The 27,906-nt window shown below is 42.4% G+C and overlaps 1 long non-coding RNA gene across 1 annotated transcript in view; it reads right to left on the reverse strand.

Annotated features, from left to right (window-relative positions):
- Positions 1 to 4,952: 4,952 nt before the first annotated feature.
- LOC123332917 overlaps positions 4,953 to 27,906 on the reverse strand; it is an 87,856-nt gene continuing 64,902 nt past the window's right edge. Inside the window, exons 2-3 of the long non-coding RNA XR_006550085.2 lie at positions 8,314 to 8,401; positions 4,953 to 5,434 (exon numbers count right to left, since the gene is read on the reverse strand). This is a non-coding gene — a long non-coding RNA (uncharacterized LOC123332917). The remainder of the gene's footprint in view (positions 5,435 to 8,313; positions 8,402 to 27,906) is intronic.

The following is a 27,906-nucleotide window of genomic DNA, read 5'->3' on the forward strand; positions in this document are numbered from 1 at the left end:
ACCCAGTCCATAAAATGGCTACCCTGGTAACTCAGATGATAAAGAATCTGCCTGCAATGCAGGAGACCTGGGTTCAATCCCTGGGTGGGGAAGATGCCCTGGAGAAGGAAATGCAACCCACTCCAGTATTCTTGCCTGGAGGATTCTAAGGGCAGAAGAGCCTGGTGGGCTACATACAGCCCATAGGGTCACAAAGAGTCAGGCAAGACTCACACAAAAGCTAACCATGCCACCTTTCTAGGCTGCACTCATCCTCTGTGATGGCCCGCACTCTGTGGAGTGTATTTCTCTCTGAATAAATCCACTTCTTACCTACCACTTTGTCTCTCACTGAATTCTTTCTGTAATGAGACATCAAAAACCTGAGCTTCATTACACCTGAAACCAGGTCTGTGATCTCAGTCGGAAGACTGTGGGTTTTGGCTGGGTTCAAATCCCAGGCATGTGGGTTCAAGTCCCAATTTGAGGAAAATAGTTTCAAAAGCACATCTAAGATCAAATTCTGCCACATCAGTTCAGTTCAGTCACCCAGTCATGTCCGACTTTTTTCGACCCCATGCACTGCACCACGCCAGGCCTCCCTGTCCATTACCAACTCCCAGAGTTTACTCAAACTCATGTCCTTTGAGTTGGTGATGACATCCAACCATCTCATCCTCTGTCGTCCCCTTCTCCCACCTTCAATCTTTCCCAGCATCAGAGTCTTTTCAAATGAGTCAGCTCTTCACATCCGGTGGCCAAAGTATTGGAGTTTCAGCTTCAACATCAGTCCTTCCAATGAACATTCAGGACTGATTTCCTTTAGGATGGACTGGTTGGATCTCCTTGCAGTCCAAGGGACTCTGAAGAGTCTTCTCCAACACCACAGTTCAAAAGCATCAATTCTATGGCTCTCAGCTTTCTTTATAGTCCAACTCTCACATCCATACATGACTACTGGAAAAACCATAGCCTTAACTAGACAGACCTTTGTTGGCAAAGTAATGTCTCTGCTTTTTAACATGCTGTCTAGATTGGTCATAACTTTTCTTCCAAAGAGTAAGCGTCTTTTAATTTCATGGCTGCAGTCACCATCTGCAGTGATTTTGGAGCCCCCCAAAATAAAGTCTGACACTGTTTCCAATGTTTCCCCATCTATCTGCCATTAAGTGATGGGACCAGATGCCATGATCTTAGTTTTCTGAATGTTGAGCTTTAAGCCAACTTTTTCACTCTCCTGTTTCACTTTCATCAAGAGGCTCTTTAGTTCCTCTTCACTTTCTGCCTTTAAAGGTGGTGTCATCTGTTAGCATCTGTATATCTGAGGTTATTGATTTTTCTCCCATTGATAGTGTCTTATACTGATAATGTTTCCTGTGGAGGTACGGGTTGGCAGTGGTCTGCCACAGGGACAGGGGCTCTGGGTGTGGGTATGGCATAAGTCCTCTTGTAGGAGGTCGCCATTAACCCCACTATAGAGCTGCCAGAACTTACACAGGACTGGGAAGTAGACTCTTGGAGGGCAACATGCCTTAACACTACTCATTTCTCCAGTGAAAATTTACTTCTAACACTCCCCATGATAAATAATAAACTCTCTGAGGCAGATGGAGATATGATTTGAAGCCCTTGCCTTGGGCTCTTATGAAGCCTAAATTCTTGATAAGAGTTCTTTATATGTTAATCAACAACTGTTGACAAATCACCCTAAGGCATAGATGAAAGTTAAGAATAAACATAGATATCATCTGGTTTGCCTGTATTCTAGGTACTCCCTCCCTTTAATCCCTAACAGCTGTCCTAAAGCAACCTCCAGGAAAAATATAACCTAAGTCAAATAGCATGCTTGCTATCTATTTATGTGCAGCCTTCATGCACATCCTCTAGCACTTCCCAACCACTCTGTCATCCTAATGAGACTGATACTGTTGAATTTCTACTATAAAGAAATACAAAAACACCACTGCTGGAATCCAAATCCAAATGATTGATTTCACAGGGATCCAGAGACAAGCTACTTGGATCCATATGTAGCAGATGTGTTGATACATTGTTCAGATCCCCCTTTGGCAATAAAAGACTTGTTCCCTGAGTTGCTGGGAGTTCTGCTGGAAGCAGGCCTTTCAGCAACACCTCCACTCCCACCCCACTTCCCTGGGAATCGCCTAGGCTGAAGACAGCTCCTTCATCCAAGATTACTTCCCAAGGTTACAAGTTCCTGGGGCAATTTGTATCTGAAGACTGATCAATAATAGGTCGTGAAGGGCTGGCCCCCTTGCCTCAGATGCTTTTGATGATGAGTCCCAGATCCAGAACTCCCAACTTGTCTGCCTACCCAATCCTGCTTCCCCCTCTTTGCCCACAGTAATCCCAAGACCACTCCCCAATAAACCTCCTACACACTAATCTTCATTTCAGAGTCTTGCTCTTTTGAAACAATTTACTCTTAAATCATAGGTTTGCAAGGTGCCCATGCATCTTTGCGGCATGTGTAGCATATGAAAGGAGCTGTAAGCATCCTGAAGTGGAAGGACCTAAAGTATAATATTAAACAGGCCTAAAATCCTTGGGCTCCACACCATCTGCATGGTCTATTCTGGGTGGGGAGAGGGGGCTCCATTCTGACTCAGGACCTCAGTTTCTAGCTTTCAATGACTAATTCAATTGTTCAAAAGATGATCTTTAAGCACTATCTTTAATTTATATTTGTAAAAAGTTACGCGTGTGCCTGGCTGAAAGAATCAAAAGTTCTACAAAGCTTTTTTGACAGAGGTGCTGGTAGAGCTGGATCATGGAAAAAGGAAGAGAGTTCCAGAAAAACATCTATTTCTGCTTTATTGACTATGCCAAAGCCTTTGACTGTGTGGATCACAATCAACTGTGGAAAATTCTGAAAGAGATGGGAATACCAGAGCACCTGACCTGCCTCTTGAGAAACCTGTATGCAGGTCGGAAGCAACAGTTAGAACTGGGCATGGAACAACAGACAGGTTCCAAATAGGAAAAGGAGTATGTCAAGGCTGTATATTGTCACCCTGCGTATTTAACTTCTATGCAGAGTACATCATGAGAAACGCTGGGCTGGAAGAAGCACAAGCTGGAATCAAGATTGCCGGGAGAAATATCAATAACCTCAGATATGCAGATGACACCACCCTTATGGCAGAAAGTGAAGAGGAACTCAAAAGCCTCTTGATGAAAGTGAAAGAGGAGAGTGAAAAAGTTGGCTTAAAGCTCAACATTCAGAAAACGAAGATCATGTCATCTGGTCCCATCACTTCATGGGAAATAGATGGGGAAATAGTGGAAACAGTGTCAGACTTTATTTTTGGGGGCTCCAAAATCACTGCAGATGGTGACTGCGGCCATGAAACTAAAAGACGCTTACTCCTTGGAAGAAAAGTTATGACCAACCTAGATAGCATATTCAAAAGCAGGGACATTACTTTGCCAACAAAGGTCCATCTAGTCAAGGCTATGGTTTTTCCTGGGGTCAAATATGGATGTGAGAGTTGGACTGTGAAGAAAGCTGAGTGCTGAAGAATTGATGCTTTTGAACTGTGGTGTTGGAGAAGACTCTTGAGAGTCCTTTGGACTGCAAGGAGATCCAAACAGTCCATTCTAAAGGAGATCAGTCCTGGGTGTTCATTGGAAGGGCTGATGCTGAAGCTGAAACTCCAGTACTTTGGCCACCTCATGCAAAGAGTTGACTCATTGGAAAAGACCCTGATGCTGGGAGGGATTGGGGGCAGGAGGAGAAGGGGACGACAGAGGATGAGATGGTTGGATGGCATCACCAACTCGATGGACATGAGTTTGGGCGAACTCTGGGAGTTGGTGATGGACAGGGAGGCCTGGCGTGCTGCAATTCATGGGGTCGCAAAGAGTCGAACACAACTGAGTGACTGAACTGAACTGAACTGAACTGGTAGAGCACTGACATCAGTTCTCACCTTCTTTAATGATAGGACTTCTAAGTTTTTGCTGAGCACATGACAACAGCCTTCCCTGCAGCTTGGTCAGGCTATGTGCCCACCATCTGGTCAATAGCTGTGTGCTATTTCTGGGCCTGTTCCTGCCAGGGTATGTACATGAATTCCCTTGAAATATTCCCCCTTCCCACTGGCTGGGATGACAAAAACTCGAATGGCTGCCTTTCTCCCAGAGATGAAAGCTAGACTTTGAGGGTTATAAAGCCAACCTTCCAACCCACATTGTTTCTCTCTGGATCATATCAAAAAAGGCACAAATACCTATCTTATTTAATTAAGCCTCTGTATTTTGAGGTCTTCTTGTTAAAGCAACCTATCCTGCATGTTCATCCAAATAGGTATTTTTTTAAAGGACAATCTTGCCCATCCGCTTTTCTTTTTTCCAGAAGCAACTACAACATGTTTAACATACTTCTATCTGATATTTCATCCCTGGGCATTATTAATTGAGTTTCCAGTCTGGAAGATGAATATTCTACTCTTTTTCTCCTTCCCCCCACCCTCACAATACCAAGTGCACACTTGATATCCACTCTTCCATCTTCCAAGGATATAATGGTTATGTTGTCATTTTGGATAGATAAGATATTTCAGCTCAGTTCATTTCGGTCACTCAGTCATGTCCGACTCTTTGTGACCCCATGGACTGCAGCACTCCAGGCTTCCCTGTCCATCACCAACTCCCAGAGCTTGCTCAAACTCGTGTCCATCGAGTCAATGATGCCATCAAACTATCTCATCCTCTGTTGTCCCCTCCTCCTCCTGCCTTCAGTCTTTCCCAACATTAGGGTCTTTTCAAGTGAGTCAGTTCTTCGCATTAGGTTGCCAAAGTGTTGGAGTTTCAGCTTTGGCATCAGTCCTTCCAATGAATATTCAGGTCTGATTTCCTTTAGGATTGACTGGTTTGATCTCCTTGCAGTCCAAACGCAAATGGTATATAAAACTGACCTCTGCAATGCACTATGCATGCTTTATCCTTTCTTTGGTAACATTTTGTTTTTCCCTGGAGATGATATTTAATTTTTTAAAATTTTCTTAGCTTCCTATTGACTTTTCATTAATTCAAACCTAAACACTGTTGCATGATCTCCTCTAAATACATTCAAAAGTAATTGGGATGCAATCAGTTTCATTTATTTGAAGAAATATTCCTGGAGCTTTCTGACTGGCTCCATCTGGACTTATTGTTTGCTAAGTCTGATGTGTGTGTTTGACCTGCCATCTTTAATTGTACTTTGGGGCCGGTTTTGTAACTTTGGATTGCTAAGCAAGTCTTAATCCCCTGCAAGGGCTGCTAGCTATGTGACACAGCAAGTTTCCTTAGGAGAAGGCCCCCCATGTAAGTATTCTTGTTGGAAGCTTTGTCCTGAGAACATTTACCAATTTTCTGCACAACGAAGAGATTGCAAGTCTCTCAGCTGGATCAATGTCTTCTTTCTTGGAGTTCAGATCTGAAACTCTTCCTGCATTAGGCAGAAAAAAATGAATGCCAATTAACAGCTTCCTACCAAAAAAAAAAAACAAAACCCTTCAACTCAAGATACCACTCTTTAATCATTTTAAACCATTCTGCACATGGATATTGGCCAACCTTAAATTTGACAGAATTCTCAAATATTTGGGGTATAGTATTAATACATAATCTTTTGGTCTTTGTCCAAGTTCAAGTTTAGGTATAACTCTTACTGAGAATGCCTGGAATCTGAACAGCCAAGTTTAGAGCTTAAACAACTTCCCCTTCCTCAATGTCTGTTTAACTGCCAACGGGGCCAGATACCCCCATGCCATACCTACCCACCCCCTACAACTCTCAGGGAATTCTAGGAAGACAGCTCACTTTGGTATATTTTATTACAAGATTAAACCATGCAGGAAGGCTGGGAGAAAAGTTAAAGGGCAGACACGGTCAACAATTGTCAGGTTCATTCTTATTTCAGTTATCTTTCCCAAACTCCAGTATGATTTTGGATGTTTTAATAACCAGTGTGATCTGATAAAAGCTTATCAACTGAGAGCAGCCATAGAGAAGGGAATGAAGTGACTATTTCCCACTAGTGTCTGAAGTGAAGCTAAACCACTCAAATGTATGCGCACGCCTACACAAACACACACTAACAATAAAAATACGAATACACAAAAAAGCAGTACACAGACTCAATGCCTGAAAATTTTCATCTGGCTATTAATAAAAATTTTGGAAAAGTTTGGGAGGAAATTATTTTGAGTTGAATTTCAGGTGAATTTAAGAAGGCCTTTCTAACTGGATATATCTTTGAAATGAGAGCTTCTAGATTTGCAATCATCACTACACATTTTGAACATCTTCTGTAGGATCAAAGCCAAGGGCTGGCTGCCACGTACACAGATGACTAATGACAAAGCAATGTGAAACGCATTAAATAGCCAACAAAAAGATAAGGAGGGGACGTAGAGAGGTGGGGACTTTATTCATACCTCCAAGAAAGGACAGAGTGTATACCAATAAGAAGGAGGATGCAAGCCATCTGTGTAACGGGGAGAGTATGAATATGGAGTACAGAGCTAGAGATGGGCCTGCCATGTATCTGGCATGTTCAGAGAGCAACAAATGGCTTAGAACACAGGATTCAGGTATGGAATAATAAAAGACAACTGCGAATGGGGTATGTATATTCATTCTAAACTGTGTGTTTGAGGTGAAATGCCAACTGAAGGCATTTGAACATCTTGAAGGCATTAGGAAACCACAGAAGTTCCTGTTGTTATTTAGGGGTGTGGGTTTGGTTAGGGGAGGGGAGAAAATGTGATATATACATGCACTGCTTTGGGATAATTCATCTGACCATGAAGTATGACTGATCAGAATGGAGAAGAAATGAGGCTTGGGAGCTAGGGGCTGCGGCAGACTCAGGGTGAGGAAATGAGAGCCTGGCCTAAGGCTACCAGTTATTAAGCACCTTGCAATCTATGTCACAGGCTTTGTGAGCTCCACGCCTTATCTCAGGTAAGCTTCACGACACCCTGTGGAGTAGGGAAGTAACTGAGATCAGGAAACTGACTAAGAGGTTCAAGGTCACACAACAAGCAAATGACTCAGGTGGGATTTGAATTAATATTTTTTCTGATGTCCATGTTCTTTCTACTATGACACATCAGCCTCCTGTTTTTAATAATGGCTCATCATAGCAGTGATAAGAGGACATGCAGGGGACCCTACTTAGGACTAGGTTATCCTTGCAACCTCAGTATCTTTATGTTGTACCATGATTTTGTGAGTCACTCAATATCCTCTTCTTTCCAATTGAAATTTGCGGAGGAAAAAACCATTCCATGCTGCAGCGTCTCCCCAAAGGCCCAGTCCTGTGATCGCCCTGACATGGAAAGTGAGTAGCGAAACATGTTTCAGGTTTGTGGGAAATTGCGAAGGACAAGACAGAAATCATAAAGGCACAATTGAATTACTTTGTGCCGTGGCCCCTGGGATAACAGCTGTTTTCCAGGTCTACAGTGGTTCTCATTAGGAAATTAAAAACTCAAAACTCCGCATCCGCAGCCTTGCACAGCTCCGGCCGCGTGGTGACAGGAAGCTCTGTGTTTGCACAGGTGGGGGATCCAGCAGCCTCACAAAGTGGGTGGCTGGAATCCCTGCCCTGACCACAGGTGGGCTATTGGACGAAAGGCAAACCCAGGAAGAGGCTCAAGTGTTCTGGTGCTGTCAGCCCCCCTCCACGGAGGGATGAGGGCCCCCGCAGTCCTCGCCACCTCGACAGGTCATTTTAGGGCCATAAACAACTACTGGTTGAGAGCTCTGTCCACTCAACCTAGTGCAGAAGGATCTGGTCTGGCGTAAGGTCAAGTCTCCAAACATTACTTACAATTTAATACCTTTGTGCACCACTAAGAAAAACCCAAACAAGTTGTGCTTTTGACAACACATATAGGAATGTCATACATTTCAAAAAAGAAATGTGTTTAACAACAAAGGGAGGATACAACACAAGACTTAGGGCAATGAGTAGCTACTGAAGGTTTGGGGTTTGGGAAGGCAAGGGGCCAGGAAGGGCAGGACCACCTGGACGCCTAGGGTGTTGTCAGTGTTCTAGTTTCTGAGTCAGGTGGTGAGTTCATGGGAATTGGATAAAATTATTAAAACCAAAGAATCCACATGAAAACCACAGAGGATCATGTGTAGACCAATGATGAGAGTACATCAAGAACCTAAGATTATAATTAATACATTTCTGTTCCCCTGAGGTCCAAAATGGACAAGAAAACAAAAGATGAGATGTTGCCAGAACTCTGCCAAAGTACCCCTATTCTAAAATACCTAGGCTTTGAACATTCTTACCTTTGAACATCTTACCTTGCTGGAGGCTTCAGTGTACAGCCTGATAACCTGGCACCTGCCATCTGCTGCCTTCTCGGTACACAGGACCACTGGTAGCTCACATCTAGAGAAAGCATAGGTGTTGACTAAAAACTGGGAAGTGAGCAATGGTAGAAAACTTCATTGAAAATGAACAAGGAGAATGACAGTAATACCAGACTACGTTGGAAATTTTCATGTCAACAATCATTCCTTCAATTAAAAGACATTTAATATCAAAGAGAAAGTCAGAAAACATGTAACTAGTCTTATAGTCTCAAGAAATTAATTCCTCCTCAGGAGCCAGAAAAAATTAAGTATACCTCTTACAGCTCCTCCCTTGCCCTCCTCTCTTCATTTTTTAGCCGCTAACCTGAGACATTCATTCCACCCAGAAAGAGCACAAAATGTTAATGAGTTGGGCTAGCTGATATCAAAGGCACCTATGGGCTCTGAGGTCCATGCTGCTGTGTGAGTTGTGGCCAGGCCATGGACCAGCAGTCAGGTCCCAAGGCAGTTGCATTTCCCCCAGCTGAGATTGTCCAGTTCAGGGTGAATTGGGGGATTATCTTGATTTCAGACTTATCTTATTTCTCTCTCTGAAGTCAGAAAATTAATTTCAACTTTGCATACCTTGAATGTTTCAAGCATAGAACTAGAGTCACTGAAAATCAGAGAAAGGGAAAAGAAAGAGGGAGAAAGGCAGATGAAGATGAATGGGAATATGTGGCAGTCTGAGAAAAGCCAGGGGACCACAATTAAAGCAAAGCAGCGCATCCCTAAATGTTTTGTCTAAACTCTTCTTACAACCAAGTTCATAGGATTAAGATGTGCTGGTGAGGTAGGCAACTTTCATTGTATTACTGAGGAACGTGTTAACTCAACAGAAATGAACTGAGATATAGCTGTGTGCCAGGAAGTGTGTTAGGTCCCAGAGATAAATTACCAACCCAGGTAATGTCCCATCCCTGGGAAGAACTTCTACAGGGACAAGAACCAATTGCACTCAAGTAAATCTACAGCATAACACTGGGCAGAGGTGCAGACTCTGAAGGAATGCTTTGGAGTCTGGGGAGAGGTGACAGTGAAGACGTGATGATCAGAGAAGGCTTCTCTGCTGGGGAGACTCGAGAGAAGGAGCAGCCAAGTAAACCTCTCACAAGTGAGCTTTCTCAGAAGAAGGAAGGAGCAGCCACTGGCCAATTCCTGAGGCAGGAGTGGCTGTGTGTCAGGCCAGTTTGAAGACAGGAGGAGGCTTGTATGGCTGGAGTCAGAGCCTGCCACATGATATCAGGGCCCAGTGCAAAATGAAAATGCAAGACCTTTGGTTCAAAACTTATTAAAACCTTCAAAACAGCATCAGTAGAGCACTGAACCAAGTGCAAGGCCCTTCTAAGCTCAGGATCTGGACAAGAGCAGGCCTGATTGGCTCTAAGGTAGGAAATGAGATCTGAGAAATATTTATGACTGATCATGCTTGGCCTTGTAAGATGTTTCAAGGAGCTTAGATTTTACTCCACGTGCAATAGGAATGCATTATGGGTTCTAAGTAAGTAAGTATGTGGCCTGACATGGTGCTAAAAAGAGCTCTGACTCCTGTGCAGATGAGCCTGGGAAAACCAGGAATGACAATAGGGAGGCCAGCGAGGTTGCTAAAGAATTGTAACAATGACAATGAAGAAATAACTCAGTGTGGTCTTCTTTCATCATAGTTGGATACAATATTGGCCTCACCACCCCTCACGTTTGAAATACTCTGTGTTCTTCAGCTCTGAGAATGAGTGAACCTGCTCTGGATGCTGGAGCAGATGTGGGTAACAAGCTTGGGTAAAGAACCTGGGCAGAAGGAGAAGCCAGGCTGAAAGTGTACTTTAAAAGCAAGGACATCAGACCAGTCAATCCTAAAGGAAATCAACCCTGAATATTCATTGGAAGGACCAATGCTGAAGTTGAAACTCCAATACTATGGCCATCTGAGGCAAAGAGCCGAGAAAGAGCCAACTCATTGGCAAAGACCCTGATGCTGGGAAAGATTGAGGGCAAAAGAAGAGGGAGACAGAGGATGAGATGGTTGGATGGCATCACAGACTCAATGGACATGAGTTTGGGCAAACTCTGGGAGACAGTGAAGGACAGGGAAGCCTGGCGTGCTGCAGTTCATGGGGTCAAAAAGAGTCAGACACGACTTTGCAACCGACAAACAATAACCTTCTCAGTTCACCTCTCCCTCAACTAATTCGACACCAGGCAGGGATAGGAAGTAGAAAGAATAGAGCATACTTCAGAAAGATTCTGTCCTGTGGGTCTCTGATCTGGAATTCCATTTCATTTTATTTGGGGGAGAATGGATACATGTATATGATGGCTGAGTCCCTTCGCTGTTCACCTGAAGCTACCTCAATATTGTTAATTGGCTGTACCCCAATATGAAATAAAATGTTTAAAGTTAGAGGGAAGAAAAAGGAAAAGGAAATTCCTGAGAGCTGAAAGTCTTTCAGTGGCTCCTACAGGAGTCACAAGAGGGGAGATTTGAAATTCTAACCAAACCCGGGACACGGGTGGGCGCTTAGGCATGGTTGAGTAGTAGAGTGGGTGAGCTCTGCAAGGTGCAACTTCTGTGAGCATGTCACCATGTCCTTCCTCAGCCACTGAAGGGCGACCAGGAGCTTCTACTTTCTGGATAATGGCTTCAAGAACAGATTTTGATGGAATTATGGGAGGGAGATTGAGGATGCTCCTGCCTGAGAAAGGAGGTAAATGTAGTTAAGAAAAAAGGAGGCTTAAAACCAGCCAATCGTTCATGAACACCTATGCACTCTAATGTGGATTTGTGTGTTGTGGCAACCTTAAGATTGATCATGATCTAAGTTTGAAAAGTAAAGAAAGAAAAAAGAGCCTAAGGTCACCCATTTAGAAATGAAGGAATCAGGACTCAAAGCCAAGCTTATATTTTTTCCATCTTGCCAAAACCATAACAGTGGCGATTTTAAAAAATGACAACATATCCTTGGACCCTCCTCTCATTGTCCCCTCCCGTTGAATCTGTGTGGGCTCATGAGTGCTTTAAACCATGAGTGTGGCAGAAGTGATGCTGTGTAGTTTCCAAGAAGGTCAGAAAAGGCCAGACAGCTTCCATCTGGTTCTCTTGGAACCCTTGTTCTTGGAATGTTCCCTCTTGTATTCTATCAGCCACACTATGAGAAGCCCAAGGCACACAGAGAGACCACATATAGGTGCTCTGGTTAAAATCCCCACTGAGCCCAGCTTGGAGCAGCCCAGCTCAGGAGCCAGACATGTGAGTGAAGAAGCCATGTTGGGAGTGAATCCTTCAGGCTCAGCTATCCAACCTTTTCAGGTGAGGCCACACACACCACAGAGTAGAGACAAGCCAGTTCTACTGTGCCCTTTCCAAATTCTTGACCCACAGTCTGATAGTTGCTGTTCTATGTCACTAAACTTGGGAGAGTTAGTTATGCAGCAATAGGCGATGAGACTAATAATTTTGACTTGGACTGACTTATGGTGTGAATGGGTCTGAGAGCAAATGTGTCATAGAAACAAACAATATGTGCCATGGTTTTGCATTATCTTGACTGTAGAGACAAGTTGATACTTGATTGCTATAACCTTGGTCTGGTATGTAGTCTCTTAAATGTCATATATTCTCTTACATCCAGTAATTTAAATGACAGGTGTCTGTCTGAAACAAGATGTTCTTGGGCCAACAATTGATATATCTTTCACATAAATTTTAAATCAAGCCTTTTTGGCTTATGTAAGATCATTAAAGTCTCCTTTTAAATCAATAAGTCCATGCTCTGTAGGCTGCAAAGTCATTACATGGCAAATGACATTTCTAAGTCAATGGCTGCTGGAAGCAATTTTAAATCAAAGCATTTGAATAGCTTCACTTTTTTTTTCAGAAGTAATATGTTTTAGGTTATATTTCATATACAAGAAGGTTTGGTCAAATTTATGTTTTTTCAGATAGCCAAACCATATCCAGATTACACTTGAACCTTTCTTTGAGAGCTCTGTGTAGTATTCAATTGCTTATGACAAGCATGATACCCTGTAAAATATATGGCTTTCCTCTGAAAACCCCCTTCAGCTAAAAATACATTGTATGAAAAATAAATGTTTGTATCATCTAAATTTAACTCTCTGTAGCACTTTGTAAACTTTCATGACCATAGAGAATGAGCTCTTAAACCTGATTTCAGGGTGTCTAAAACAAGATTTGGGACTTCCCTGGTGGCTCAGACGGTAAAGCGTCTGTCTACAATGCGGGAGACCCGGGTTCGATCCCTGGGTCGGGAAGATCCCCTGGAGAAGGAAATGGCAATCTACTCCAGTAGTATTGCCTGGAAAATCCCATGGACAGAGGAGCTTGGTAGGCTACAGTCCATGGGGCCGCAAAGAGTCGGACATGACTGAGCAACTTCACTAAAACAAGATTTGAGTGTGAAGACATGGGGGCCCTGCCCTCTGGCCAGAGAGCCAGGCGACCCATTCAGACCCTCCTTTCCAGGTTTTCAGTGCAACGATGTGGGACACAGCAGCTTTGATTTCTTGGGTGGGATGTTGGCAGAGTGGGGAAATGATAATTCTTGAGGAACAACTTTTGAGGGGGGAAACTGAGGCTTTTTGAATAAAGCAAGGGAAAGTATCTGGGCAGAACCAGGAGAAAGGAGAATATATAGCTGATATATTTGTTTGGCAGAAGCTAAGAATGAGAACAGGAGAAAAGGTAAGAGTGAGAGCAAGCAGTGGGTGTGAAGTGACACCGAGAACTCTGAACACCCCTGTCACCAACACGACCGTCTTCATAAAGCCTGTCGGCGGAGGCTGCATGCTTCTCCCGGCAGCCATTCTGGCTCAAGGGACCTGTTCAGGCACAAATCTGTGTTCATGTGCTGTGCTGTACCCATGAATGCTGTACCCAAGTGGACACTTGTGTGTCCACAGTCAGATAGTCAGAAACCCACATGAGAGACTTGGGTTACAACAGTGATAAATCTTCTGGAAGATTAAATGACTCTGATAGCTTCCATGCTGCCATCTGGACTGTGGTCATTTTGAAGGCTGACTCTTCACTTGTTTTAATTGATGTGGCCAGCACTGCTTGTGTTGTTAGACTGAAAATAAAACTAGGGAAACCCACCTTACCACCACAAAGGTTATGGCCTTAATACAGCTACAGGTCTGCTTGTGAGCTTGTCAGGAATGACTCATCAAGACACTTGAGCCAAAGGCTCCAGTAAATCTAAACATTTGATAATTCTTGTTTTTGTTTAACTGAATGAAGTAAGGCCAAATAGTCAAACCAACTGCTATGCAAAAGGCAGGCAATTTTTATAAAAACAGAAGGATTGTCCTCAAGATTCCAAGAATGTCTATGTAATCATGCTATTTCTAAGCCCATTGGAGGTTTATCTTCCAATGACAAATACATACACAGCTTCAAATTAAGTTCAACTTTGTTGAAAATGTCTTGAAAATTGTTACTGCATTTTACACATTTCATATTCCCCACTTAGTAGACACTCATGTAAAGTCAGATTCTCCAGAAACTACTCTCTAGGATGAAGATTTATGTGTGAGGGATTTACTAAGGAAGTACTGAGTCATGAGACCACTCAAGAGTAATGGAAGCAGAGCAGTAAGTGCAAAGAGCTAGGGTAGGGGTGGGTACCTGGAGAAAGAGAACCAGGCTTGTTTGACAAAAGGGAAGCTATTTCTAGCCTAAGGCATTTTGTGATCTAAGTTCAGTTCAGTTCAGTGACTCAGTCACGTCTGACTCTATGCGACCCCATGAACCGCAGCATGCCAGGCCTCCCTGTCCATCACCAACACTCAGAGTTGACCCAAACTCATGTCCACTGAGTTGGTGAGGCCATCCACCCATCAAAACCTCTGTCGTCCCCTTCTTCTCCTGCCCTCAATCTTTCCCCACATCAGGGTCTTTTCCAATGAGTCAGCTCTTCGCATCAGGTGGCCAAAGTATTGAAGTTTCAGCTTCAACATCAGTCCTTCCAATGAACACCCAGGACTGATCTCCTTTAGGATGGACTGGTTGGATCTCCTTGCAGTCCAAGGGACTCTCAAGAGTCTTCTCCAACACCACAGTTCAAAAGCATCAATTCTTTTGCGCTCAGCTTTCTTTATAGTCCAACTCTCACATCCATACATGACCACTGGAAAAACCATAGCCTTGACTAGACAGACCTTTGTTGGCAAAGTAATGTCTCTGCTTTTCAATATGCTTTCTAGGTTGGTCATAACTTTCCTCCCAAGGAGTAATCGGCTTTTAATTTCATGGCTGCAGGCACCATCTGCAGTGATTTTGGAGCCCAGAAAAATAAAGTCAGCCATTGTTTCCACTGTTTCCTCATCTATTTGCCATAAAGTGACGGGACCAGATGACATGATCTTCGTTTTCTGAATGTTGAGCTTTAAGCCAACTTTTTCACTCTCCTCTTTTACTTTCATCAAGAGGCTTTTTAGTTCCTCTTCACTTTCTGCCATAAGGGTGGTGTCATCTGCATATCTGAGGTTATTGATATTTCTCCCAGCAGTCTTGATTCCAGCTTGTGCTTCTTCCAGCCCAGCGTTTCTCATGATGTACTCTGCATAGAAGTCAAATAAGCACAGTGACAATATACAGCTTTGACATACTCCTTTTCCTGTTTGGAACCAGTCTGTTGTTTCATGTCCAGTTCTAACTGTTGCTTCCTGACCTGCATTCAAGTTTCACAAGTGGTAGGTCAGGTGGTCTGGTATTCCCATCTTTTTCAGGATTTTCCACAGTTTATTGTGATCCACACAGTCAAAGGCTTTGGCATAGTCAATAAAGCAGAAATAGATATTTTTCTGGAACTCTCTTGCTTTTTTGATGATCCAGCATATGTTGGCAATTTGATCCCTGGTTCCTCTGCCTTTTCTAAAACCAGCTTGAACATCTGGAAGTTCACGGTTCATGTATTGCTGAAGCCTAGCTTGGAGAATTTTGAGCATTACTTTACTAGTGTGTGAGATGAGTGCAATTGTGGGGTAGTTTGAGCATTCTTTGGCATTGCCTTTCTTTGGGATTGGAATGAAAACTGACCTTTTCCAGTGCTGTGGCTACAGCTGAGTTTCCAAATTTGTTTACATTTTGAGTGCAGCACTTTCACAGCATCATCTTTTAGGATTTGAAATAGGTCAACTGGAATTCCATCACCTCCACTAGCTTTGTTCGTAGTGATGCTTCCTAAGGCTCACTTGACTTCACATTCCAGGATGTTTGGCTCTAGGTGAGTGATCACACCATTGTGATTATCTGGGTCATTTTTGTACAGTTCTTCTGTGTATTCTTGCCACCTCTTATTATCTTCTACTTCTATTAGGTCCATATAATTTCTGAACTTTATTGAGCCCATCTTTGCATGAAATGTTCCCTTGGCATTTCTAATTTTCTTGAAGAGATGTCTAGTCTTTCCCATTCTATTGTCTTCCTCTGTTCTTTGCATTGATCGCTGAAGAAGTCTTTATTGTCTCTCCTTGCTGTTCTTTGGAACTCTGCATTCTAATGGGTATATCTTTCCTTTTCTCCTTTGCTTTTCGCTTCTCTTCTTCTCACAGCTATTTGTAAGGCCTCCTCAGACAGCCATTTTGCTTTTTTGCATTTCTTTTTCTTGGGGATGGTCTTGATCCCTGTCTCCTGTACAATGTCATGAACCTCCATCCATAGTTCATCAGGCACTCTGTCTATCAGATCTAGTCCCTTAAATCTATTTCTCACTTCCACTGTATAATCATTAGGGATTTGATTTAGGTCATACCTGAATGGTCTAGTGGTTTCCCCCACTTTCTTCAATTTAAGTCTGAATTTGGCAATGAGTTCATGATCTGAGCCACAGTCAGCTCCTGGTCTTGTTTTTACTGACTGTATAGAACTTCTCTATCTTTGGCTGCAAAGAATATAATCAATTTGATTTTGGTGTTGACCATCTGGTGATGTCCATGTGTAGAGCCTTCTCTTGTGTTGTTGTGTTGATCTAAGCCTGACCACAATACTAGTCCAAGCACAGGTTTCAGTAATAAATGATTTAAGGAAACAAAAGAATACAGAAACAAATAACTGTTATCAGGCAAGAGAAGTAAGAATAGCAAAGATAATGTATCAGTTGTAAAGATTCCTGGTTTTGTTTCAATTTTAAAGTTAGCGTGAAGTACTTAGATCAGCTGGAACCTAAGGGAGGATGATGTTGACCTTTTCTGATCCCTGAGACTTCAGTCAACTAAAGCTTAAACGCTGGACCACCCAAGTCCCTTCATGAATATGCGCGTAACCCTTAACTTAAATTTTCTCCATTTTGCTGTTCAAGGAGACACTGCTTTGGGAAAGATCCCTGGAGTTCTTACCTGCTGCCAGTAAATAAATCCTCCTCCCTATCTTTGGCTTGGTTGTGTTGTGGCTCGACACCCACTAAAAGGCGAATCCAGTTTTTTGGGTAACATGAGGGAGGAAGCCAAACAAAGATGCTATCTCAGGCTGAGTCCTGGGATGGTGGCAACAGCCTGATCTTGCAAGGGTACTCAGGAGTGTATGTTACATCTCAGAGTTTGTCCCACCTGGCAGCAAAGGAGCTGAGCTTTCCCTATTCTCTAAGCACCCAGCCCCTGGGAAATAAGAACAATAAAAATTCACTAGTATAAATATCATGTAGGTGGGACTAAAGATTTAGAAAAGGATTTCTGAGCTCATTCTTCACCAGATGCTATATAAATGTTCAAATGCGGTAAAGTGTGAGTGAGTTTCTCAGCTCCAATTAGGAGTCAGTGATTCCAAATGCCCAAGGCCTTCCATTTTGCTCTTCTCTCGGCAATCTTTTAGTTAAGGAGCTCTGTACAAGACCAGACTGAGAAGGTTGGACATGTCCTAATTATCTGAGAAAATGATGCGTTTTATTTTATTTGCACTTATTTTTGTTACTTTCCATCACGACAATTCTCTCCTCTATGGTACAAGGAAATCAGAAAGAATAAGTTGGATCCCATCTATATTGATGGTTTCCCTAATGGCTCAGTGGTAAAGAATCCACCTGCCAATGCAGAGGACAAGAGTTTGATCCCTGGAGAAGGAAAACAGCAACCCAGTCCAATTTCCATTTATTCATCTATCTGTTCAACAAATACTATTGTGTGCCTTCTCTGGCCCAGGCACAGAAGCTTTGGAGATACAAAGCAAAAAAAGGTATAGTCTGTAAATGAGTTGACAATCTTGAAACAAAGGCTGGGAAAGATGGAAGGAGACTTGAGACTGAAAAGATAGGCAGGAGCTATATTGAAGAGCTTCCTGAAAACTATGCTAAGTATAATGAATTTTCATTGCTTATGTTTTCTGGAGCAGTATGCTTTTAAAAATATTATCAATTTCCCAGTTTTTTCCTCATTCTCGAAACTGAGACCTCAAGATGCAAACACATTCAGACACCTTCCCCTCCAGCTCCAAATCAAAATTTCCATGTAAACCATCCCTCAAGGGTATGGATTTTACAGCGTGTAGATGCTTATTTTTTTTTTAATCTATATTGTCTGCTTTTTTTTGGCCTTTTCCTTAGTTTTTGCTTCTGGGAACATGACTCTCACATAAAACATATTATTTTTTTAAATTGAAACTGAGCAGGACCTTGTGGGCCTACTGTGTCCCCTGTTCTTTGTTTATAGGGAACAGACTCCAGACTCCATGACCTTTCCAGAGTTGAAAAGGACAGATTTGAACAGTTGCTAACCAAGGAAAGGAGGGGATAGGGAGACAAGGGAGGAGAAGCCAAGAAATGATACTGCACCCTTGTGGAAAATTCTGAAAGAGATGGGAATACCAGACCACCTGACCTGCCTCTTAAGAAACCTGTATTCAGGTCAGGAAGCAACAGTTAGAACTGGACATGGAACAACAGACTGGTTCCAAATCAGGAAAGGAGTATTCAAGGCTGTATATTGTCACCCTGCTTATTTAACTTCTATGCAGAGTACATCATGAGAACACTGGGCTGGATGAAGCACAAGCTGGAATCAAGATTGCCGGGAGAAATATCAATAACCTCATATATGCAGATGACACCACCCTTATGGCAGAAAGTGAAGAAGAACTAAAGAGCCTGTTGATGAAAGTGAAAGAGAAGAGTGAAAAAGTTGGGTTAAAACTCAGCATTCAGAAAACAAAGATCATATCTTCTGGTCCCATCACTACATGGCAAATATGGGAAACAGTGGAAACAGTGACAGACTTTATTTTTTTGGACTCCAAAATCACTGCAGATGGTGACTATGGCCATGAAATTAAAAGACTCCTTGGAAGAAAAGCTATGAACATCCTAGATAGCATATTAAAAAGCAGAGACATTCCTTTGCCAACAAAGTTCCATCTAGTCAAAGCTATGGTTTTTCCAGTGGTCATGTCTGGATGTGAGAGTTGGACTATAAAGAAAGCTGAGCACCGAAGAGTTGATGCTTTTGAACTGTGGTGTTGGAGAAGACTCCCTTAACAGAGTATAGAGTCCCTTGGGCAGCAAGGAGATCCAACCAGTCCATCCTAAAAGAAATCATTGGAAGGACTGATGCTGAAGCTGAAACTCCAATACTTTGGCCTCCCGATTGGAAGAACTGACTCATTTGAAAAGACCCTGATGCTGGGAAAGATTAAAGGCAGGAGGAGAAGGGGACAACAGAGGATGAAATAGTTGATGGCATCACTAACTCAATGAGCATGAGTTTGAGTAAACCCCGGGCATTGGGGATGGACAGGGAGGCCTGGCATGCTACAGTCCATGGGGTCACAAAAGAGTCGGATAGGACTGAGTGACTGAACTGAACTGAACCTTGGGGCAGGGTTCTGGCTCTGCCTCAAGGGATGCCCAATAATATCTTTGAGCTCTTTACAGAATTAAAACCACCAACAAATGGAGTTGGCATTTTTTATTCCAGAAAAGATTACCTGAGGCCTGATTAAATGATTTCAGTCCCTGATACACCCTGATCTTATCAGCAACCCCACCTTTGAACTGCTGTTATAAAAGTGCTCACCAAATCCTCCCTAGCTGCCACGCAGTTTTTGAGGGTAAGGAGCCCACTGTTTCTCCCTTTGCCTGGCAAAGTAATAAAACTATTCTTTCCTATTTCACTCAAAAACTTTGTCTCTGGGATTTGATTCGGTACTAGTGCCCAGAAGCCAGGTTTTCAAAATCAGCAATATTTTAGGAATCTTCCCTCTTTCCTAGCTTCAATTATTGCATGTTAATTTTTATTATTGGCAGAGGAATTCTTAAACTTCTTAATTGACTACTACCAGGGTGTTTATTTTTGATATTACAAAATAAGTATTTTGTAATCCCCAAAGTGCAATCCCCCAAAAGAGAGATACAAGCTGTAACAATGATATATTAATTCAGAGTCTCTACTTAGGTTCAGCATTGTAGAGTTTATTTTAATTTATTGAAATATTTTTTCTTTATAATTTTATGTTTTACATATATATATATCTTCTTTTTCAGATTATTTTCTCTTGTAGGTTATTACAAAATATTAAGTGTAGTTCCCTGTGCAATTCAGTAGATCTTTGTTGGTTATCTATTTTATATATAGTAGAGTATATATAATAATCCTGAAATGTAGGTTCTTTCAGGCTGCTTATCATTTTACATTTCTAACTGACTGATTTCATAAATAATAATTCCTTTGTAAAGTGATTCTTTGCTGCATATATATATATATTCTTTAACAGATTTGTTTCCACTATATGTAATTATTATAAGATATTGAATATATTCCCTATGCTATACAGTAGGTCTTTGTGTTTTTTCTATCTTATATATGTGTATATGTTAATCCCATACTCCCATTTTATCCCTTATTTCCTTTTTTTTTTTTTTTGATGGCTTTTAATTTTCTGGTTCAGACTAACATCCATCAGATCTCTTGGTGAGGCCAGAACTATGGAAAAAGCCAGTGGCATAGCTCAGCCATGTGCTTTTTACTTTCAAAATTACCCCGCCAGGCTCACACTGCTCCACCTGCCACGGTTGCCTCATCCTCAGTTCAGTTCAGTTCAGTCACTCAGTCGTGTCCGACTCTTTGTGACCCCATGAATCACAGCACGTCAGGCCTCACTGTCCATCACCAACTCCCGGAGTTTACTCATACTCATGTCCATTGAGTCGGTGATGCCATCCAGCCATCTCATCCTCTGTTGTCCCCTTCTCCTCCTGCCCCAAACCCCTCCCAGCATCAGGGTCTTTTCCGATGAGTCAGCTCTTCACATGAGGTGGCCAAAGTATTGGAGTTTCAGCTTTAGCATCATTCTTTCCAATGAACACCCAGGACCAATCTCCTAAGGACTGGTTGGATCTCCTTTCAGTCCAAGGGACTCTCAAGAGTCTTCTCCAACACCGCAGTTCAAAAGCATCAATTCTTCAGCACTCAGCTTTCTTCACAGTCCAACTCTCACATCCATGCATGACCACTGGAAAAACCATAGCCTTGACTAGACCGACCTTTGTTGGCAACGTCATATCTCTGCTTTTTAATATATCTAGGTTGGTCAGTTTAAGTCTGAATTTGGCAATAAGGAGTTCATGATCTGAGCCACAGTCAGCTCCTGGTATTATTTTTGCTGACTGTATAGAGCTTCTCCATCTTTGGCTGCAAAGAATATAATCAATCTGATTTCGGTGTTGACCATCTGGTGATGTCCATGTGTAGAGTCTTCTCTTGTGTTGTTGGAAGAGGGTGTTTGTTATGACCAGTGCATTTTCTTGGCAAAACTCTATTAGTCTTTGCCCTGCTTCATTCCGTTTTCCAAGGCCAAATTTGCCTGTTACTCCAGGTGTTTCTTGACTTCCTCCTTTTGCATTCCAGTCCCCTATAATGAAAAGGACATCTTTTTGGGTGTTAGTTCTAAAAGGTCTTGTAGGTCTTCATAGAACCGTTCAACTTCAGCTTCTTCAGCGTTACTGGTTGGGGCATAGATTTGGATTACTGTGATATTGAATGGTTTGCCTTGGAAACGAACAGAGATCATTCTGTTGTTTTTGAGATTGCATCCAAGTACTGCATTTCAGACTCTTTTGTTGACCATGATGGCCACTCCATTTCTTCTGAGGGATTCCTGCCCGCAGTAGTAGATATAATGGTCATCTGAGTTAAATTCACCCATTCCAGTCCATTTTAGTTCCCTGATTCCTAGAATGTCAACGTTCACTCTTGCCATCTCTTGTTTGACCACTTCCAATTTGCCTTGATTCATGGACATAACATTCCAGGTTCCTATGCAATATTGCTCTTTATAGCATCGGACCTTGCTTCTATCACCAGTCACATCCACATCTGGGTATTGTTTTAGCTTTGGCTCCATCCCTTCATTCTTTCTGGAGTTATTTCTCCACTGATCTCCAGTAGCATATTGGGCACCTACCAACCTGGGGAGTCCACTTTCAGTATCCTATCATTTTGCCTTTTCATACTGCTCATGGGGTTCTCAAGGCAAGAAAGTAGGGAAAACCACTAGACCATTCAGGTATGACCTAAATCAAATCCCTCATGATTATACAGTGGAAGTGAGAAATAGATTTAAGGGACTAGATCTGATAGATAGAGTGCCTGATGAACTGTGGATGGAGGTTTGTGACATTGTACGGGAGACAGGGATCAAGACCATCCCCATGGAAAAGAAATGCAAAAAAAGCAAAATGGCTGTCTGGGGAGGCCTTACAAATAGCTGTGAAAAGAAGAGAAGTGAAAAGCAAAGGAGAAAAGGAAAAATATAAGCATCTGAATGCAGAGTTCCAAAGAATAGCAAGAAGAGATAAGAAAGCCTTCCTCAGCGATCAATGCGAAGAAATAGAGAAAAACAACAGAATGGGAAAGACTAGAGATCTCTTCAAGAAAATTAGGGATACCAAGGAAACATTTCATGCAAAGATGGGCTCGATAAAGGACAGAGATGGTACGGACCTAACAGAAGCAGAAGATATTAAGAAGAGGTGGCAAGAATACACAGAAGAACTATACAAAAAAATCTTCACAACCAATTAATCACGATGGTGTGATCACTCACCTAGAGCCAGATATCCTGGAATGTTAAATCAAGTGGGCCTTAGAAAGGCAATGACAAAGAATGCTCAAACTACTGCACAATTGCACTCATCTCACATGCTAGTAAAGTAATGCTCAAAATTCTCCAAGCCAGGCTTCAGCAACACATTAACCGTAAACTTTCCGATGTTCAAGCTGGTTTTAGAAAAGGCAGAGGAACCAGAGACCAAATTGCCAACATCTGCTGGATCATGGAAAAAGCAAGAGAGTTCCAGAAAAACATCTATTTCTGCTTTATTGACTATGCCAAAGCCTTTGACTGTGTATCACAATAAAGTGTGGAAAATTCTTCAAGAGATGTGAATATTAGACCACCTGACCTGCCTCTTGAGAAACCTGTATGCAGGTCAGGAAGCAACAGTTAGAACTGGACATGAAACAACAGACTGGTTCCAAATAGGAAAAGGAGTACATCAAGGCTGTATATTGTCACCCTGCTTATTTAACTTCTATGCAGAGTACGCTGGGCTGGAAGAAGCACAAGCTGGAATCAAGATTGCCGGGAGAAATATCAATCACCTCAGATATGCAGATGACACCACCCTTATGGCAGAAAGTGAAGAGGAACTAAAAAGCCTCTTGATGAAAGTGAAAGAAGAGAGTGAAAAAGTTGGCTTAAAGCTCAACATTCAGAAAATGAAGATCATAGCATCCGGTCCCATCACTTCATGGCAAATAGATGGAGAAACAGTGGAAACATTTTCAGACTTTTCTGGGGCTCCCAATTCACTGCAGATGTTGATTGCAGCAATGAAATTGAAATATGCTTACTCCTTGGAAGGAAAGTTATGACCAACCTAGATAGCATATTCAAATACAGAGACATTACTTTGCCAACAAAGGTCCGTCTAGTCAAGGCTATGGTTTTTCCTGTGGTCAGGTATGGATGTGAGAGTTGGACTGTGAAGAAGGCTGAGTGCCAAAGAATTGATGCTTTTGAACTGTGGTGTTGGAGAAGACTCTTGAGAGTCCCTTGGACTGCAAGGAGGTCCGACCAGTCCATTGTAAAGGAGATTGGTCCTGGGATTTCTTTGGAAGGAATGATGCTAAAGCTGAAACTCCACTACTTTGGCCACTTCATGCGAAGAGTTGACTCATTGGAAAAGACTCTGATGCTGGGAGGGATTAGGGGCAGGAGGAGAAGGGAACAACAGAGGATGAGATGGCTGGATGGCATCACCGACTCAATGGACATGAGTTTGAGTGAACTCCGGGAGTTGGTGATGGACAGGGAGGCCTGGCATGCTGCAATTCATGGGATCACAAAGAGTCAGATATGACTGAGCGACTGAACTGAACTGAGCTGATCTAGGTTGGTCATAACTTTCCTTCCAAGGAGTAAGCGCCTTTTAATTTCATGGCTGCAATCACCATCTGCAGTGATTTGGGAGCCCCCAAAAATAAACTCTGACACTGTTTCCACTGTTTCCCCATGTATTTGCCATGAAGTGATGGGACCAGATGCCATGATCTTCGTTTTCTGAATGCTGAACTTTAGGCCAACTTTTTCACTCTCTTCTTTCACTTTCATCAAGAGGCTTTTTAGTTCCTCTTCACTTTCTGCCATAAGGGTGGTGTCATCTGCATATCTGAGGTTATTGATATTTTTCCCAGCAATCTTGATTCCAGTTTGCGCTTCTTCCTCCCCAGCATTTCTCATGATATACTCTGCATATAAGTTACTGTAAATGCTCACCTGAGCTCCTCATAGGAGCTCTTCAGACTCCTCACTCATCTTCCTGCTTCTACTTCTGCCAGAATGATTATATTAGAAAAAAATATTAGATTAAATTACTGTTTTGCTCCATACCCTCCACTGAGTTTCTTCTGCACATAAAATTCAAGTATAAAAAACCCCAAATCCTTATCAGTAGCTTCCATAGTTGCTCGTTCTCTGGCTCCACTTGCCCCTCTGGGCTAACCTCCTGTCATCATTGGTCAATCAAGACCAGAATCATGGATGAGGTCAGCTCTGGGTGCAGGCAAGAAGGAGATGTATTGGCCACCGAAAAATACAAAACCATAGTAAATCCCACTTAGTCTGCTTTTTATTACCAACCTGAATCAGCAATTCCAAACTATGTCAGTGATAAAAATACTTTCTTGAAAAAAAGCATTTGTTGGTCTAAATTCTGAACAACTGCCAAAAATCTGTAGAGTTTTAATAATATATAGGTAAGTTAAATGAGCACATTTTTATTCTTTATCTTTTAATAAACATTGTATTTAACATGGAAGTTAAGTCAGAGTTCTCCCAGGTACTGCAGGCAAATTTTCTTTTTTAATTGCTAGGTATTCTACAACATAAGAGTGAATACAAATGATTGTTATGGATTGCTACACAATTATTATGGAAAATAATTTTGTCATGTAGGGGAGCATGGAGAAGGCAATGGCACCCCACTCCAGTACTCTTGCCCGGAAAATCCCATGGATGGAGGAGCCTGATAGGCTGCAGTCCATGGGGTCGCTAAGAGTCGGACACGACTGAGCAACTTCCCTTTCACTTTTCACTTTCATGCATTGGAGAAGGCAATGGCAACCCACTCCAGTGTTCTTGCCTGGAGAATCCCAAGGACGGGGGAGCCTGGTGGGCTTCAGTCAATGGGGTCACACAGAGTCGGACATGACTGAAGCAACTTAGCAGCAGCAGCAGCAGCAGGGGAGCAAGTGTTAAAAATGCCTCCTGACCTTGGTTCAGTTCACTGGACATCTCAAGCCTAATTGTGACTCTGAGCCTTTACTCTAGCACAGTGATTCTTAAACAAGTTTTGCCCCACAGGAAACATTCAACAAAGTTTGGAGACGTTTTGATTGTCACAGGTGGGGGTAGAGTGAGGGAGCTGCTAATGATATTTAGTAGGTAGCACCCAGAAATGCTGCTAAGTAGCATCCAGCAATGCACAGGACCTTTGCCCAAAAGAAAGAATTATCTGATCCAAAATGTCAACCCACCTGTTCTCTGCTCCTAGAATGCTCTTCCATCAGTGCTTTTCATGGCTAGTTCCTTGACATTCAGTTCTCAGAATAAAAGTTACTTCCTTGTATAGGCTTTTTCTGACTGTATCAGTGTACCCCACCTAGTCATTTGCCATTATATCATCTTATTTTATTTTCTTCATTACACTTTTTGCCACCTGAGATTAACTTTTTCACTTAAGTGTTCACTGGTTCCTCTTGTACGAATGGAAGCACAATGAAAGCAGGGATCTTGTTCACCTTTATGCCCCCAGTGCTAAGAGAAATGACTGACACTTAACAGGAGCTCATAACTATGTGTACAATGAATGAATGGATAAGGATAAGGCACCGGGTACTTCCTAAATTCCTACACTAGTGTGAAATAGTTCATTACTGGTTTTCCCTATTCATTAGGGGCTTGTTACTTTGCTTTATCTATTGGCCATTCACATACCTGGAGATCAGAATCATACTTTTTTTCTTAATTTTGGCCAATTGGCTTTTGGGATCCCTGACTAGGGACTGAACTGGACCATGGCAGTGAAAGCACTGAATCCTTACTGGGAAGGATTCACCAGGGACCTCCCAAGAACTGCACTTCTGATTGTCCCAGTTGAGGATGGAAAATATTCCTTTTTACATATAGATCACAATTTTTTTTTAATATCAATATTCCAATTAGTTCTTTCTTGACCACATTCAACTTTTCCCCCACTCCTTTTGGGCATATAGTTTCAAATCTGAGCAAGAACAATACATTTTAAACATCATTAATCTCTCAGGCATAATCTCATGATTATGCCTATGGTTATGTTTGCTTTTTAAATGATGCTTATATGTTATTAAAGCAGGTTACATTGTTTCTCACTGTGATAAACTTATTTCGGTGGTTGGAGAGGAAGAACTACACACAATCATTTCCTTTTAAACATTTTAAAGAATGTCAATATACTTGCAGCAGGTGGATACAAGATGCCTTACTAGCCCTGGACTATATAGGTACAGAGAAGTCAGACAAGCCCCTGGGGGGATCTTCCAGGAATTGACAAGTTTGTTACAGGGAAAATAACAGGTACATCAGTCAGCTATATAAGTAATCCATTCTTCAGGTGTGGAATAGATGAAATGCTCCTGAAGTCTGACTGTTAGATTGGTAAATCAGAGAAGACTCCATGGAGGAGACGGCACTGAGTTGGGCCTTAAAGGCTGGAATGGATTTGGATGTGGGGGGATGGAGGGAGGGGGGAAGGAGCAAAGTAACCTGAGGGAATTTCATGAGCAGCGGCATGAAAAGATGCTGCACATGGTATAAAACAAAGTAGTAAGTATTTTGGTTTGACCAGAGTAGAGAGAAGGAAAGGGAATAGCAGAAAACAAAGTTAAAATTGTGATGGGATCAGGTTCTGGACACACCTGAACTTACTACTAAGGCGTGGGGCCTCATTGGATTGTAGGTGGGAAACCATTGGGGGCTTTGAAACATGAACATGAGATGAGTAGCTTCAGGAAGTGCAGTCTTGAGACATTGCTTAAGAAGAATCAGAGCAGGCAGGCTGAAAGCCATAACAATAGTCTGATGGGAGGCTGTAAGGACCAGAGCCAGAGATGAGGCCGTGAGGACCAGAGCCAGAGATGAGGCCGTGAGGACCAGAGCCAGAGATGAGGCCGTGAGGACCAGAGCCAGAGATGAGGCCGTGAGGACCAGAGCCAGAGATGCCTGGTAGTGCCAGGGTTGAGGGGAAAGTGGGGAGAGATCACACCATCATTTGTCACTTCCCAAATGTTGATAGTTTTCTATAATTGCCCTTCAACATTTACTTGAAAATTCCCTATAAGAGGGATGTGGATGAAGCAATGTGGCTGTAGATGAAGCTATGTGGATGAAGACTAAAGGAGGTGTGATGGTGCCAGAGCCAGAGTTCTTTAGGTAAAGCCTATGCCATTTTAGAAGGCAAATTACTGGCCATCTCTTTCCTTGTGAGATAACACTCGAGTGGGCCTCCCCCACACACCCCACCTTCTGGCCACATGTCACACTCTCCTTGAGGAGCTCTGGGAAGTACACTTGTACATCCTGTGCATTTCCAAGTGTATTTCAGTGTCCCTATCATTGGCACTTTGCCCAACTGTTCAGGAGCCCCACCCTTTGATCTGGATCTGGAATGGGTAGATGAAATCCTGCAGAATAGTCTGCTTCCACGCCTAACATATACTTGCCCTTCTTGGACGTTATTTAAAGTTAGTCAGTTAAGGTCAAATCATGCAGAAACTGCAGTACAATAGAAACAGAAAAGAAGAACATGGATTTGACATGGTAAGGTTTATATCCATATTTCTTCTACTTGATGCTGGAGATGTGGCTCTTGAGCAACTTACTTTTCAGTAAAAGAATTAATATCTGATAGGAAGAATGTGTTTGGTTTGGTAGGCTGCAGAGATCTCTCTCTGAATCACCCTAGTGGATCCATTCCTTGATGGCAAAAAGCAAAATCT

The sequence above is a fragment of the Bubalus bubalis genome, chromosome 3, assembly GCF_019923935.1.
Source record: "Bubalus bubalis isolate 160015118507 breed Murrah chromosome 3, NDDB_SH_1, whole genome shotgun sequence".
NCBI classification, from domain to species: Eukaryota; Metazoa; Chordata; class Mammalia; order Artiodactyla; family Bovidae; genus Bubalus; species Bubalus bubalis.